The sequence below is a fragment of the Choloepus didactylus genome, chromosome 2 (genome assembly GCF_015220235.1).
Source record: "Choloepus didactylus isolate mChoDid1 chromosome 2, mChoDid1.pri, whole genome shotgun sequence".
Classification (NCBI taxonomy): domain Eukaryota; kingdom Metazoa; phylum Chordata; class Mammalia; order Pilosa; family Megalonychidae; genus Choloepus; species Choloepus didactylus.
In genome coordinates, this window is record NC_051308.1 from 108,050,349 (window position 1) to 108,063,030 (window position 12,682).

The following is a 12,682-nucleotide window of genomic DNA, read 5'->3' on the forward strand; positions in this document are numbered from 1 at the left end:
TGTTCAATGCCATCCCCATTAAAAATGAGATGCCCCTCTGCTAACCGTTCTCCAGGGAGCTAGATCTTGTCTTCCATTAAAAAACAATGCAGCTTCAGATTGAGGTGACTTTAGCAGCTTTCTCTCACTCCTCCCTCCAATTAAAGGTGCAGTGACTACCCACCCCCACCCCCACCCTTCTCAAAAATGAGTGCAGAATGAGTTCTCCTACTCTGATGTTCCAAAAATGATTTGAAATTAAGGTCTAGGGTAATTTTAATATATCACTGTTTAATTTCATCAGGATGCTTTCAACACTGTTCCCCTGTGCTGATATTTCTCAAATTTAAGTATTGAAGAGAATCTGCATTTGTAAGAGAAAAGGGGAACATTTTATCAAACTTTTCATATACTGTACCATTTTTTTAATGATGGGGAAAGCCAGAGGAGCTTGTTGGACACTGGTCAGGAACTGCAATGGGTAAGATCACTGCATGAGAGTGGAGAAGACCACTTTAGAAAAGCAGATTTGACAGAATGTTGGTCTGATTCTGTGGTCATGAGGGCTGCAAGGTGGCCATGGCCACGGCAGTCTCCTCACTCTGGCCTCCCTTGGGATCAGTGGCCTGCACTTGACAAAGTTGGCCAGGATGAAAAAGTCAGAGTCTGGGGCTCAGAAGATAGCAAGGCAACCTGACACACTTGCTATCTGTGCATCAAACTCTACCCTAGAGTCTGATTCAAATCAAGATGGATCAGTAGCACCATCTACAAGACAGCTCCTCTCAGTCTACAAAGAGTTTTGAGAAGAAAGTATCTGGAGATACCTCTGAGGCCCTTGAGGGTTTATTTTCTTTATAATGAGACTACTTACTGCTTATATTCGGAACACAGCAGAATCCATGCTCAGGAAACAAAAAGCAGGTGCTGCAGGGAGGATGTTGGGAATCAGTCAGGTCATTGTGACTGGAAGGACTCAGATAACATTGATCAATTGAGTCCTGCAGGACTTCCTTCACTGTGTCCTTCTCCAGCTCCCTGATGAGCCTGGTAGGGTTGGTTGGACAGATGATTAGCACAGGAGGGATTAGACACCAGAGTGTCCCAGGGTGGTTCTGATTGGAAACCTAAGGGGGAGGTCACAGAAGGCAAGGAGCCATCCCTCCAAAGAGAAGAAAACAATCCTAATCAGACTAGGACACAGTGGGGCTGCCATGGGGGCAGGAAAGTCAGAGCAGCCCTCACTCAGAGCCTTCGAACTAAGGCTAACAGTACAGAAGACAGATATGCAGCTCACCCTGGTTTTAACTACACAGGAGAGGACATCTGGCTTCTGTGAATGCAAGAAAACCCTGAGACTAGTTAGTCTTGGTCATGAATTTTTACCTGGGATCTGGTGATTCTTCTTCCTCTTCATTCTCCTCATCTTCATAATTTTCTGCAAACAAATTCAGAAAAGTCCAAAGAGATATTCATAGTTTCATTTCACCATTTACAAATGCAACATCTTATGTGTGTTCATGGAAACATAAATTGCCCTGTAGGCAGTCAGAATCCAGTTAGAGACTCTACTGAAATTCTCATATTTTATGTTCACAGGAGAGGCCCTCATGAATTATAGTCCATCGGGGAAGGGGTCCCTGATCTCCCCATCATGGCATCCTTTGTGTGAAACTTGGCAAATGTGAAAATTGTCTTCTCTTCATCAACTCGTGGGATAATTGTCCAGCTTCCCTCTGGACTTCCCCACCTTTGTACCCCACCCTGCCCCAAGGATGGTCCATAGAGCTCAGTGGTTCTATCCCAAGACAGCCCTCATGTAGAACACACTCCTTTCTTTAGGGAGAGGTCTAGGGGCCCTGTCCTACTTCCCTCGATACGTCTGAGGACGTCACAGGGATCTGCAGGTTGGCACCTGCTCTTTAATCAGGGGAAGTTCTTCGTATGTAACAGATTCCCTTATAGACCATGACCAACCACAGGTTCTACTACGTGAAGTCTCTAAACCTGCTCCCACAGTGAGGGTTTCCTTGCATTTGTAAATATTGTCTCATTTGATTTCTACAGAAACCACGCAACACACTATTTGAGCCATCTTACAGGTGAGGAAACACAAATTCTGGATGGAACAATCAATTGTCCACAGTTAATAAAGGCAGGGCACAGGCTAGAGGGAGGGAGACTTTGATATTAGCTGCAAGGCTCTGTTCACTCTAACAAACTGCCTGCTCTCACATCCTTCCTGCTGCCCACGGACACTGGAGAGATGCTGCCATCTGCCCTAAAGATCAAGTTCCACTAGGGATGAAGGAGACACTTTTAATCCTGTGACCTCCACCCCAGTGTGTTTCTCATCTGCTCGTGCCAGGCAGACCTGATCCTGTTGTGGCCCCAAATGTGAAGTCATCAAACCAATCCCGAAGAGTGTTTATTCTTTTTGCTTTATTTTTGCATTCATTCATTAATATAACCTCTTCTTGCATGCAGAATAGCTGGCATAAAACAGGCAACATATTGTTTGATCCATATGACAGATGAAGAAACACAAATCCAGGATTGAAAAAAAAGTCACTCACAAACAGTAAAGAGAGTGTTCAAGCTAGTGGCTGGGACCCTTTGATAGTTTCCACATGGCTCTATTCCCTCCAACAGGCTGCCTCCTGTCACATCCTTATTTCTGTCTGTGGACACTGAATGGATGCTGCCTTCTGCCCTAAAGTCTATGTTCCATAAAGGATGAAAGAGACACTGTTAATCCTGTGACCTCCACCCCAGTGTGTTTCTCATCACTGCTCTCACCCGGGTAGTCCTGATAGTGCTGAGGCCCCAAATGTCAACTGGAACACAGGACAGCAGGAAACAGTCACTTGTGGCAGGTGGAGGTGCGCATCTATTGAGAATCTGAGAACATGGAGTGGCTCAGTGGAAGCAGAGTTGGTGGCCAACTTACCTGTGCGGAAGTGGCTGAAAATGTTCTCTGCCAGTCTGCAGCCCTCAACCAGGAGTCTGAAAAGCACTGGGTCTGGAGGACCCTGACACAGGCCACGGTAATGGTGTTTACCTTCTGCTACTTGTTGCAGACAGACTGGGGTTTAGCACCCAGGAATTGACACCTTAAGATTAGAGTCAACACTGCCAACAAACTTGGGCAGCCACATGTACTCCAGGGACATTGTTCATTGATGACTATTAGCAACAATGTTTCTGGAGAGATGAGATGTTGCACCTGGAAGAGGGCCTCTTGCTGGCACAGCCATCCCCATGGGGCAGTGGTAGCTGAGATTTGGTTTTGGTGTATATACACTGCACACTAGAGGCTGCCTTGTGTCCTCCACCTACCAGGTGTCTGTGAAGCCTAGGACATACTTTCCAATATATGCAGGTGAGGCAGAAATAAGAAGAGTCTAAGGAAGAGTGCAGAGATGCCTGGCCAAGTGCTGTCCATGCTGAAAATTTTTTCCTAGTCTCTTTAAAAATAAATTGGGTCTGCAGCACTCAAGTTCAGTGACAACATCTCTGAAACTCAAAAGAGATGGTGAGCAAAAAGAATAAGAAGCTTTCAGGTGGACTAGTGGAAATTTATTCTCTTTACAATGGAGTACTCACCAGCTTCATGGGGAGAGAAGCACATTTCATGGACATCAAACAGGTATTCAGTGCTGCTGGGAGGCCTTTGGGGATCAGCCAGGTCATGGTGACTTGAGGGGGTCAGATAGCATTCGTCCAATGAGGCCTGAATGTCTTCATCCAATTCCTGGGTCCCCTCCATTTTGCTGCTAGGCCTGGTAGAGACAACATAAAACTTTAAACCAAGAAGGATTAGACAGCACAGATTCAGCTGGCCATGTGATAGGGGGCATATGAGAGAGATCACAGAAGACAAAGTGTGCAGCCCTTCTAAATGGATGACGAGTGTCTTATGATGAGGGAAATTGTGGGGCATATGGACAGGAGAGAGACAGCAGTAGGTTAGCAGTGCACCACAGACAGAAGGTCTGAGGAAGGGGACTCAGCTCTCTCAGGATGGTACATTATCATGACACAGCCCATGGGGAGAAGAATAACAGTGACTTCAACTTTTGTGCATACATTTTGTTCAGTTTTATGTGCAGAGGCCCAAATAATTCTTGCCTCAAATTATTCTGGATTCTACAATATCAGTATCTCTTGGCCAATTTTTCTCAATATTTTCCAATATATGCAGGTTTTTCTTAGTTGCTTTCCTTTCTATTAAAATATCTGCCCAAATTTAAGGCAAAATATCCTGAAAGGAGACATACAACTTGTCCCGGTTTTAACCACACAGGAGAAAACAAGTGGTCCCTGTGAGAACAGAAAATCCCTGAGACACCTCAGGTCCAAATAACTCTCCAATGTCATAAAGAAAATAAAGAACATTGTTTTAGTAATGACATCACTGTTTGTGAAGAAAATGAGCATTTTTCCTTGACACTTGCATGTGGATTGTGTGACTACATTTGACTTCTGTGTTCTTTTGGGGACACTGGCCATGTTTTCCCTGCTAATTACCACCCCCTGCTCATTCACTGGTACCTGGGAGCCAGAAGTTCTTCCTCTTCTTTACCCTCCTCATGCTCATGATTTTCTGCAAACAAATTTTTAATTGTCTAGTTATACATTAGTACTTCAGACTGCACCTGTTACAAACAAATGGCCTATCTGTTCATGGAGACAGTATTATGTAGGATGCCTTCAAGATACAGTGAGAATTTTACTGAAATGCCCCATATTTTGTTTTTCAAAAAATGAACTGAACTGTTTTTCAAATCCATTAGGGAAAATGTTTCAGATCTGGTTCATTATCATGGCACACTCAGCCTCAAACTGGGCAAAATTTTAAAGAAGTTACATTGTCCATCAATCCTTTGAACTTTTCCAGGTATATCTTCCAGCCTGCCACAAAGCTAGGTGCCAAACACAGCAGCTCTAGGGCCCGTCAGGGCTCCAACACAGACCCACTCCTTCCTCTAAAGTATGGAAAAACTATCCTGACCCACTATACATTGAGACCTACAAATCTGCTTCTGCTCTGATAACATGAGAAACTGTCTATGGAATGTGTTCCAGTATAAACCAGAATAGAGACAGACTGGGATGTAGAGGGTTGGGAACAATGGCATCAATGAGTCAAGAGTGTTGACCTCCTTGGACACCAACGTGCTCAAGGGACGCTGTTCAGGGATGAATATTCACAAGACTATTTCAGAAGAATCAAAACTATCCACCTTAAAGAGGGGGCTCTTGCAGACACGTGGGCATGTGTTGCAGTGGTTCCCATGATTTTTCTTGATCCCTTTGTGTTCACCACTCTACCTGACCAGGTGTTTCCACCCTTTACTAGCTAGTGAAGGCCTGGGTGACAGAAATGTGGCAGAAGACAAGGAAGAGTGAAAAGATATGTGACATTGATATCTCTGCTTAAATTCAGGTCTAGGTTCATATTCTAACATAGATGGATCAACAGGGTCGACTGCAGGGACCACATGTCTCAGCCTAGACAAGAGGAGGTGAGCACAAAGAATGTTGGTTCTAACTGGGAGGCCAATAGGAAACCAGTCTTCTATAATAGGAGTACTCACTGGCCTCATCGAGAGGAGAATGAACTTCCCGTTCTTGATACATGAGGTCCATGCTACTTGGAGGCTCCTGGAAGTCAGGCAGGTCATGGCAGTCCAAGGAAGTGAAAGAGCCTTCATTCAGTGTGTCCATCTGTACATCTTTCATTTCTTCCTGTTTTTGGAGATCCCTAGTGAGTGTGGAAGAGTATGAAAGATAGATGATTAAACAAGTAGTGTGGCACACCACACTAGAGCATCCCAGCTAGTCCTCTTTGGAAAGCTTATGGAGAGTTCCTGAGGGTAAGGGGGCATCTCTTCAAGGAGAAACAGAACAACCCTTCTCTGAATAGTGCAAAGTGTGGCTGCTGAGATGAAGGAGAGTGAGCGCTGCCTTTGTTCAGACTACTGGCTGCATAAACTGCTGATGAATATGCATACAAAGGAATATTGTGTGGTTGTAGAAAAGAATGAAGTCCTGAGGCATGCAATGAGGTGAATGAGTCCTGAGGACATTATTTCAGTGAAATAAGCCAGAAAAAAGGACAAATATATTATGGTCTCATTACTTAAATTAACTATATTGAACAAACTCTGAGAATTAAATTTGAGAGCATTGGTTATCAAGACAGAGAAAGTGGGCAGACATTGGGCAGTCAATTAAGGAGTACAGAATACTGAATAAAGCTCATTGCACAAGTTAGGAAAAAAATAGCACAGAAATGTGTGAAAATGAGGGTCTAGATTGTGAGATCTTACAGCAGTCCCATTATTCCTCAGTTTTAAATGTTATTTCTCAATTCTGAGATGCTGTGTTTTTTGTGCATAACCTGGTAGTTCCCTGGCCCTTTGGGTATCTGTGTGATACCTGAGACTCAGAGTTAGAATTCTGCAGTTCTGAAGATCAGTGTTATTGCATACAGCTACTGTTAAAGGTGCTGAAAAAGAGGTCAGACTCCAATTAAAGACAACAATGATGCTGCTATGGTTGGGAGAAAGGAAAATCAGAATACAGGGTAAAGGATGATACTGTCTGTATTTTAAAATTTCAGCTTCTCTGTGAGACCAAAGTAAGAGTTCTTTATTTTGTCCAAAATTTAATTTTTCTGAAGCACACTATCAGATTTAGCATGTCTGATCAGTTTATTAAAAGAAACTAATTACATGGAAACTAGATTAGGGAATGTGACCTTGTTATGCAGTACAGGTTATTGAAATACACTGACAGTTACAAGAGTTTTTTGGGCAGAAAAGAAAAGTATTTCCAGAGTCTCCTGAGGGACTGGAAGAAAAACCTGGAATTATTAAAATTCCCTAATGGGGGATGTCCTAATATTCTCTACAGCATTAGGACTCCCAATTTAATAAGCCAAGGCCATTGATGCTGTAGCTTGCCCTTATGAAGCTTATTTGTGTAATGAAGTATCCAGCCTACTCATAATTATACTGAAGAGTCACTGCCAGAGAATCTCTTTTGTTGCTCACACTGGTCTCTCTCTCTAAGCCAAACTCTGAAAATAAACTCTCTACCCTCCCCCCTAGGTGTAACATGACTCCCAGTGGTGTAAGTCTCCCTGACAACATGGCACATGACTCCCAGGGATGAGCCTGGCCCTGGCATCCTGAGGTTGACAATGCCTTCTTGACCAAAAGGGGGAAAATAAATGAAACAAAATAGAGTTTCAGTGGCTAAGAGATTTCAAATAGAGTTGAGAGTTCATTCTGGAGGTGACTCATACGCAAGCTTCTGCCAAGTGTTGCAAATTGCCACAGTATACCAAGGCCCAACCAACAGTATTCCTGAAAATCCTAAAGATGACCCTGGGCTCTGTCTAAGACTGTACAAACATTTTATCTATTAAGTTTATTTTTACAGAACCTTGAAGCCTCCAGATGGCTCCTATGCCGGATCAGCCCTGAAACCAAGAGGTACAGGTATCTCAAAGAACAGCAACCAGTTTCATCCCTCTACCTCATATTATTGACACCCCTCTCCAGCACAAAGAGGTTAGAATTGTCATTGCCTAGATATCCCTGAAGACTGAGAGAATGATCAAATGATAGGGAAGAGTTGTATCTGATAAGTTAGGATTTAAAAAGTGATGATGACTACTGACTAATTATATAGATATTCCCTTTTAGTTTCTAGTGTATTGGAATAGCCAGAAGGAAGCATCTAAAATGGTTGAACTATAATCCATTAGCCTTGATTTTGATAAAGATTGTGGAACTCTATAGCTTTCATCTTGTGACTGTGTGAGTCTAAAAACCTTGTGCCTGACACCCCCTTCATCCAGTGTATGGGCAGATGAGAATTAAGACATGCACAAAAGAAAAGACAATAATAGGTTGGGAATACAGGGAAAAAATATCCCTATGTGAACTATGGAGAATAATTAATAGTACTACTGTAATAATCTTTCATCAATTTTAACAAATGTAACTACTCTTAAAAAATAGTAGAATTAAAAGAAAAGTGCTAGCATCGATTGTATCTGATATTCCTCACCAACGCAAGTGTTGGTTGTGGGGAAGTGGATGGGAATCCTGTATTTTATGCATGATTGTCCTGTAAACCCACTACTTCTCCAATAAAAATTTAAAAAAACAAGGCAGGAGAGAGAGAGCAACACCTGGAACCCAGTGCACTGACCACACTGAATGCTTTTAATAAACAGACTCAACTATCTATCCCTGTATGCCACTGTGATGACACACAGCATGCATGGAAAACCATAAGAGTGACCTTAAAACTTGTGCATAAATTTTGCTAATTTTATATGTGATGGCCCAGTGAATATAGGCTCTTGAGGCCTTGAAGATGCCCAGTGACCTTGTGACTTATTGGACTCTTTCTTTCAAATTATAACACTATCTATATATTTTTCCCTGGTTCTTACTTTTGTATTTCCTTCTGTTGGTAACAAGTTAAGGTGGAAATGCATCTATTATTGAAACAGGGGAAGGAGCTGATCCCTAGATCAGCTCGATCCCTAGAGTTCAGGAAATCTCTGAGACATTTCATGTAGCATCAGACTGCTTCTGGGCTAGTACACTTAGAAAATTAATAGGAAGCATAAGTGCTGTCAACTTCCCTGCGAAGGCAATGTCCGCCTGGCCTAAGAGAGCCGTCGTGATCTCTCCATGACTTCTCACCCTGTTGGATGTCTGGGTTAAATCTTCATTCGACAAGCAAGGGCAACTGGTTTTAGGTGACACCTATGATTAATAGCTATAGCTAACATACTTGGTATCAGGACAAATGCATCTTCAGTAATATAACTCTTCATTATAAAGGAGATTTGAGACAGTAGAAACTAAAATACTGCAATCAACTATGGAATCCTGTTTTTCCAAACTTGACTTTCAGCACTTGGGAAACCTTCCCTCCTTAAAAAGGGAAGGGATAGCAGACGCCATAGGAAGCCTACCTATTTATCACCTATTTATACTATAAAGAAATTAAGAAAAATTAGGATCACACACAATAAACTCACTAGGAAGAAAACAACCAATTAAAAAAATGGAATAATGCAGATCATCATGGTGACATAAGAAAGTTCCTGAAATCTTCACCCCCGAGATTCAGTGAAAAAAAGAACACTTGTTCAGAACTCTGGAGGAAAATAAAGACTGGAGAAGGATCCCACAAACACTGAATCAAAGAAAGAGAAAAATATCAGGTAGGAAACTTCTGCCCAGGAGCAGACAGTCCTCTTCCCTTCCCCTTACTTGGGCCCATGCAGCTTGGGAAGTACACAGACAGAGAGGAAAAATGTTTGCTATCTGCAGATGACATGACCTTTATTTTAAAACCCCCAAAAAACTACTAGAGCTAATAAATGAGTTCAAGAAAATGGTGGGATACAAGACCAACATGCAAAAATCAAGATTGTTTCTATTGTATATGCTAGTAATGAGCTACTTGAGGAGGAAATCAAGGAAAAAATTCCATTTACAATAGCAACTAAAAGAATCAGGTATCTAGGAATAAACTTAACCAAGGATGTAAAGGACCTGTACACAGAAAACTATACAACATTGCTAAAAGAAATCAAAGAAGACCTAAATAAATGGAAAGAGATTCTGTGTTCATGGATTGGAAGGTCAATTCTACCCAAACTGATCTACAGATTCAATGCAATACCAATCAAAATTCCAACAGCCTACTTTGTGAAAATGCAAAAGCTAATTATCAAATTTATTTGGATGGGTAAGGGCCCTCAAATAGGCAAAAATACATTGAAAAAGAAGAACAAAGTGGGAAGACTCACTCTTTCTGACTTTAAAGCATATTATAAAGCCACAGTATTCAAAACAGCATGGTACTGGCATAGAGACAGACATACTGATCAACAGAATTGAATTGAGAGTCAGAAATAGACCCTCAAACTCTTTGGTCAGTTGTCTTTTGACAAGGCTCCCAATTGGGACAGAATAGTCTCTTCAATAAATGGTGGTGGGAGAACTGGATATCCATAACCAAAAGAATGAAAGAGGACCCTTATCTCACAACATATACTAATATTAGGATAGGTCTTCAAGATCTTCAAGTGATAGATGGTAGTTTGTTAGACATTACACACAAAGCACTACCAATGAAAGAAAATTGGTAAATGGGAACATCTCAAAATTGAGTACTTCTGTGTTGTAAAGAACTTTGTCAAAAGAGTGAAAAGGCAGCCAACTCAATGAAAGAGTGTATTTGGAAACCACATATCACATAACAATTTGATATTCAGAATATATAAAGAAATCCTACAACTCAATAATAAAAAGACAAAGAACCCAATTATAAAATGGGCAAAAGAACATGAATAGAGACTGTTCCAAAGAGGAAATACAGATGGCTAAAAAGCACATGAAAGGATATTCAACTTCCCTAGATAGTAGGAAAATGCAAATCAAAACCACAATGGGATATCATCTCATGCGTACTAGAATGGCCACAATCAAGCAAACAGGAAACTACAAATATTGGAGATGATCTGGAGAAATAAGAACACTTACTCACTGCTAGGTGAGAACGTAAAACGGTACAACTGCTATGGAGGACGTTTTCGCGATTCCTCAGGAAGCTAAGTACAGACTTGCCTTATGACCAGGCAATCCTGCTTCTCAATATATACCCAGAAGATCTGAAAGCAGGGATGCAAGCAGAGCTTTGCATATCAATGCGCATAGTGGCATTATTCACAATTGCCAAAAGTTGGAAACAAGCCAGGTGTCCATCAATAGATGAATGGATAAACAAAATGTGGTATATACATATGATGGAATATTATTCAGCAGTAAGACGGAATGAAGTCCTGAAGCACATGACAACATGGATGAACCTTGAGAACATAATATTAAGTGAAATGAGTCAGACACATATGGACAAATATTGTATGATCTCACTAATATAATCTAAATATAATATGTAAACTCATAGTCATAAAATACAGAATATAGGCTATCAGGATATGGAATGACGCTAAAAAATAGGGAGTGGTCACTTAATATGCACAGACTTTTTAACTAGGTCAAACTTAAATGTTTGGAAATTGATAGAGGTGATGATAGTACAGCATTGTGAGAATAATTAACAGTACTGAATTGTGGGTGAATGTGGTAGAAAGGGGAAGTTTAGAGTCACCAGAAGGAAAGGTGAAGGTTAAAACATGTGATTGTACACCACACTGATTGTTTGGTAGACAATGAATGTGTTTAACTGTGCAAATATTTAAACGTTGTTTCACGAACTAGAACAAACATATGACACTATTACAAGGAGTTAACAACAGAGGGGTATATGGGAAAAAATGTACCTGTTGCAAACTATGGCTTATCATTAACAGTAATATCTTAATATTGTTTCATCAACAGTAACAAATGTACCACACCAATACTATGGATCATAATATGAGAGCGGGGGATAAGGTCTATTGGATTCTTTAGGTTTTCTTTCTTATTTCTTTTCTTGAGAAATCAAAATGTTCTAAAATTGATCATGGTAATGTATGCACAACTATGTGATGATACTGTGAGCCAGTGATTGTATACTTTGTATGGTTTGTATGGTGTGTAAATATCTAAAAGAAGTTGCATTAAAAATGCAAAAAAAAAATAGGAAGCATTAACCAAAAAACAATCTGCTAGGAAAACCGACAAGGTTCCTGAAGCGGATATATCATGGTTGGCAGAAAGGATGAAATAGATATGATCATCTGCTTCAGTTTTCCCTGCACCTAAGGTCTCCAGATGACCCCAGAACATAAGCGGCCCCTGATTATCAGCCTCACCTGCCAGCCACTGACTCTTCTTCTTGTTCATCCTTGTGAGTGTTCTCATGTTCTGCAAATAAATGTGAACAGGGACAGTCATATTAGGCAATTCCCTCTTCACACATTAAAAACTTAGGACTTATCTAAATACTAAACCCTTAAAATTAGAAAAAATATTTTTGTGCTACATGGACAATAGGATCCTTGGCTGTTCATGGGGATGTGTGTGTCAAGATCCATGTGCTCCTTCAGGGAGGGCTGCTCCACAGACCATGCATGTGCCGTGCATCCAGCACTGAGATGGCATTTTTGCAAGACAAACAAACTGAGCTTAGAGAGAGACTGGGACTCAGAGCTGAGGAGCAATGAAATCAACATGTCCCAAAATTACAGTCAAGAGGACTGACTTCCTCCACATGAATATGTGCTCAGGAGATGCTGTTCAGGGATGAATATTCACACAAATATTTCAGGAGAATCAAGACAACCTCTAAAAGCAGGAGCTCTTGCAGGCACCTGTGTGCATGTGTTACAGTGCTGTCTGTGATTTTCCTTGACCCCTTCATCCTCCCCACTCTGCCAGGCCACTTTCCTCCACCCTCCACTAAACAGAGAAGGCCTGGGGGAGAGACATGTTTCAGGAGACCAGGAGGAGTGAGAAGACACCTGATAAGGATATCTGTGCTTAACATTGGTTCTAGAGCAGAATTCAATCAAAGATGGGTCAACAGGGCCACCTGCAGAGATCAAATGCCGCAGCCTGGACAAGAGGTAGTGATTACAAAGAACATAGAGACTACCTGGGGGGAGAGTAAGAAATTTGTTCTCTACAGTAGTTGTACTCACTGGGCTCATCCAGAG

At 41.3% G+C, this 12,682-nt stretch overlaps 1 long non-coding RNA gene across 1 annotated transcript; it reads right to left on the bottom strand.

Moving 5' to 3' along the window:
* Positions 1-3,707: 3,707 nt before the first annotated feature.
* On the bottom strand, positions 3,708-5,678 carry LOC119518555. The gene is made up of 3 exons (XR_005213802.1): positions 5,580-5,678; positions 4,534-4,585; positions 3,708-3,761 (listed from the first exon to the last, which is right to left on the bottom strand). It is a non-coding gene; the product is annotated as an uncharacterized LOC119518555 (long non-coding RNA).
* Positions 5,679-12,682: the final 7,004 nt, after the last annotated feature.